General features: G+C 49.9%; 8 non-coding genes and 4 pseudogenes across 8 annotated transcripts in view; all 12 read left to right on the forward strand.

Moving 5' to 3' along the window:
- Positions 1-40, forward strand: part of LOC138549287 (5S ribosomal RNA) — a 119-nt gene extending 79 nt beyond the window's left edge. Inside the window, exon 1 of the ribosomal RNA XR_011293069.1 lies at positions 1-40. This exon is cut by the window's left edge and continues 79 nt beyond it. This is a non-coding gene — a ribosomal RNA (5S ribosomal RNA).
- Positions 41-146: 106 nt separating this feature from the next.
- LOC138550682 (5S ribosomal RNA) lies at positions 147-265 on the forward strand. Its single transcript, XR_011294430.1, has one exon. It is a non-coding gene; the product is annotated as a 5S ribosomal RNA (ribosomal RNA).
- Positions 266-371: 106 nt separating this feature from the next.
- Positions 372-490, forward strand: LOC138541812 (5S ribosomal RNA). Its single transcript, XR_011289808.1, has one exon. It is a non-coding gene; the product is annotated as a 5S ribosomal RNA (ribosomal RNA).
- Positions 491-596: 106 nt separating this feature from the next.
- On the forward strand, positions 597-705 carry LOC138546788 (5S ribosomal RNA; annotated as a pseudogene).
- A 106-nt stretch (positions 706-811) lies between these two features.
- Positions 812-930, forward strand: LOC138551249 (5S ribosomal RNA). The gene has a single exon (XR_011294976.1). It is a non-coding gene; the product is annotated as a 5S ribosomal RNA (ribosomal RNA).
- A 106-nt stretch (positions 931-1,036) lies between these two features.
- On the forward strand, positions 1,037-1,145 carry LOC138545592 (5S ribosomal RNA; annotated as a pseudogene).
- Positions 1,146-1,251: 106 nt separating this feature from the next.
- LOC138541272 (5S ribosomal RNA) lies at positions 1,252-1,370 on the forward strand. The gene has a single exon (XR_011289281.1). It is a non-coding gene; the product is annotated as a 5S ribosomal RNA (ribosomal RNA).
- A 106-nt stretch (positions 1,371-1,476) lies between these two features.
- LOC138543063 (5S ribosomal RNA) lies at positions 1,477-1,585 on the forward strand (annotated as a pseudogene).
- Positions 1,586-1,691: 106 nt separating this feature from the next.
- Positions 1,692-1,810, forward strand: LOC138540459 (5S ribosomal RNA). Its single transcript, XR_011288506.1, has one exon. It is a non-coding gene; the product is annotated as a 5S ribosomal RNA (ribosomal RNA).
- Positions 1,811-1,917: 107 nt separating this feature from the next.
- On the forward strand, positions 1,918-2,036 carry LOC138542567 (5S ribosomal RNA; annotated as a pseudogene).
- A 106-nt stretch (positions 2,037-2,142) lies between these two features.
- LOC138537185 (5S ribosomal RNA) lies at positions 2,143-2,261 on the forward strand. Its single transcript, XR_011285329.1, has one exon. It is a non-coding gene; the product is annotated as a 5S ribosomal RNA (ribosomal RNA).
- A 106-nt stretch (positions 2,262-2,367) lies between these two features.
- LOC138541155 (5S ribosomal RNA) lies at positions 2,368-2,486 on the forward strand. The gene has a single exon (XR_011289170.1). It is a non-coding gene; the product is annotated as a 5S ribosomal RNA (ribosomal RNA).
- The last annotated feature ends 14 nt before the right edge of the window (positions 2,487-2,500 follow it).

The following is a 2,500-nucleotide window of genomic DNA, read 5'->3' on the forward strand; positions in this document are numbered from 1 at the left end:
TGGATGGGAGACCGCCTGGGAATACCAGGTGCTGTAGGCTTTTTTGTACTCCAAGTTCAGGAAGTGAGCCATTTCTCAATTGCCTTTCAAAACTGCAAGGTCTAGCCGACTAGATGCTTAAAAGTACAAAACTCACAAGGCCCAGAGCCTACGGCCACACCACACTGAATGCGCCCGATCTCGTCTGATCTCGGAAGCTAAGCAGTGTCGGGCCTCGTTAGTACCTGGATGGGAGACCGCCTGGGAATACCAGGTGCTGTAGGCTTTTTTGTGCTCCAAGTTCAGGAAGTGAGCCATTTCTCAATTGCCTTTCAAAACTGCAAGGTCTAGCTGACTAGATGCTTAAAAGTACAAAACTCACATGGCCCAGAACCTACGGCCACACCACACTGATTGCGCCCGATCTAGTCTGATCTCGGAAGCTAAGCAGTGTCGGGCCTAGTTAGTACCTGGATGGGAGACCACCTGGGAATACCAGGTGCTGTAGGCTTTTTTGTGCTCCAAGTTCAGGAAGTGAGCCATTTCACAATTGCCTTTCAAAACTGCAAGGTCTAGCCGACTAGATGCTTAAAAGTACAAAACTCACTAGGCCCAGAGCCTACGGCCACACCACACTGAATTCGTCTGATCTCAGAAGCTAAGCAGTGTCAGGCCTAGTTAGTACCTGGATGGGAGACTGCCTGGGAATACCAGGTGCTGTAGGCTTTTTTGTACTCCAAGTTCAGGAAGTAAGCCATTCCTCAATTGCCTTTCAAAACTGCAAGGTCTAGCCGACTAGATGCTTAAAAGTACAAAACTCACAAGGTCCAGAGCCTACGGCCACACCACACTGAATGCGCCCGATCTCGTCTGATCTCGGAAGCTAAGCAGTGTCGGGCCTCGTTAGTACCTAGATGGGAGACCGCCTGGGAATACCAGGTGCTGTAGGCTTTTTTGTGCTCCAAGTTCAGGAAGTGAGCCATTTCTCAATTGCCTTTCAAAACTGCAAGGTCTAGCTGACTAGATGCTTAAAAGTACAAAACTCACTAGGCCCAGAGCCTACGGCCACACCACACTGATTGCGTCTGATCTCGGAAGCTAAGCAGTGTCAGGCCTAGTTAGTACCTGGATGGGAGACCACCTGGGAATACCAGGTGCTGTAGGCTTTTTTGTGCTCCAAGTTCAGGAAGTGAGCCATTTCACAATTGCCTTTCAAAACTGCAAGGTCTAGCCGACTAGATGCTTAAAAGTACAAAACTCACTAAGCCCAGAGCCTACGGCCACACCACACTGAATGCGACCGATCTCATCTGATCTCAGAAGCTAAGCAGTGTCGGGCCTAGTTAGTACCTGGATGGGAGACCGCCTGGGAATACCAGGTGCTGTAGGCTTTTTTGTGCTCCAAGTTCAGGAAGTGAGCCATTTCACAATTGCCTTTCAAAACTGCAAGGTCTAGCCGACTAGATGCTTAAAAGTACAAAACTCACTAGGCCCAGAGCCTACGGCCACACCACACTGAATGCGCCCGATCTCGGAAGCTAAGCAGGGTCGGGCCTAGTTAGTACCTGAATGGGAGACCGCCTGGGAATACCAGGTGCTGTAGGCTTTTTTGTACTCCAAGTTCAGGAAGTGAGCCATTTCTCAATTGCCTTTCAAAACTGCAAGGTCTAGCCGACTAGATGCTTAAAAGTACAAAACTCACAAGGCCCAGAGCCTACGGCCACACCACACTGAATGCGCCCGATCTCGTCTGATCTCGGAAGCTAAGCAGTGTCGGGCCTCGTTAGTACCTGGATGGGAGACTGCCTGGGAATACCAGGTGCTGTAGGCTTTTTTTGTGCTCCAAGTTCAGGAAGTGAGCCATTTCTCAATTGCCTTTCAAAACTGCAAGGTCTAGCTGACTAGATGCTTAAAAGTACAAAACTCACGAGGCCCAGAGCCTACGACCACACCACACTGATTGCGCCCGATCTCGTCTGATCTCAGAAGCTAAGCAGTGTCAGGCCTAGTTAGTACCTGGATGGGAGACCACCTGGGAATACCAGGTGCTGTAGGCTTTTTTGTGCTCCAAGTTCAGGAAGTGAGCCATTTCACAATTGCCTTTCAAAACTGCAAGGTCTAGCCGACTAGATGCTTAAAAGTACAAAACTCACTAGGCCCAGAGCCTACGGCCACACCACACTGAATGCGCCTGATCTCGTCTGATCTCAGAAGCTAAGCAGTGTAGGGCCTAGTTAGTACCTGGATGGGAGACCGCCTGGGAATACCAGGTGCTGTAGGCTTTTTTGTACTCCAAGTTCAGGAAGTGAGCCATTTCTCAATTGCCTTTCAAAACTGCAAGGTCTAGCCGACTAGATGCTTAAAAGTACAAAACTCACAAGGCCCAGAGCCTACGGCCACACCACACTGAATGTGCCCGATCTCGTCTGATCTCGGAAGCTAAGCAGTGTCGGGCTTCGTTAGTACCTGGATGGGAGACCGCCTGGGAATACCAGGTGCTGTAGGCTTTTTTGTGCTCCAA

Source organism: Ambystoma mexicanum, unplaced genomic scaffold (assembly GCF_040938575.1).
Source record: "Ambystoma mexicanum isolate Mex_15411 unplaced genomic scaffold, UKY_AmexF1_1 Mex_scaf10, whole genome shotgun sequence".
Classification (NCBI taxonomy): domain Eukaryota; kingdom Metazoa; phylum Chordata; class Amphibia; order Caudata; family Ambystomatidae; genus Ambystoma; species Ambystoma mexicanum.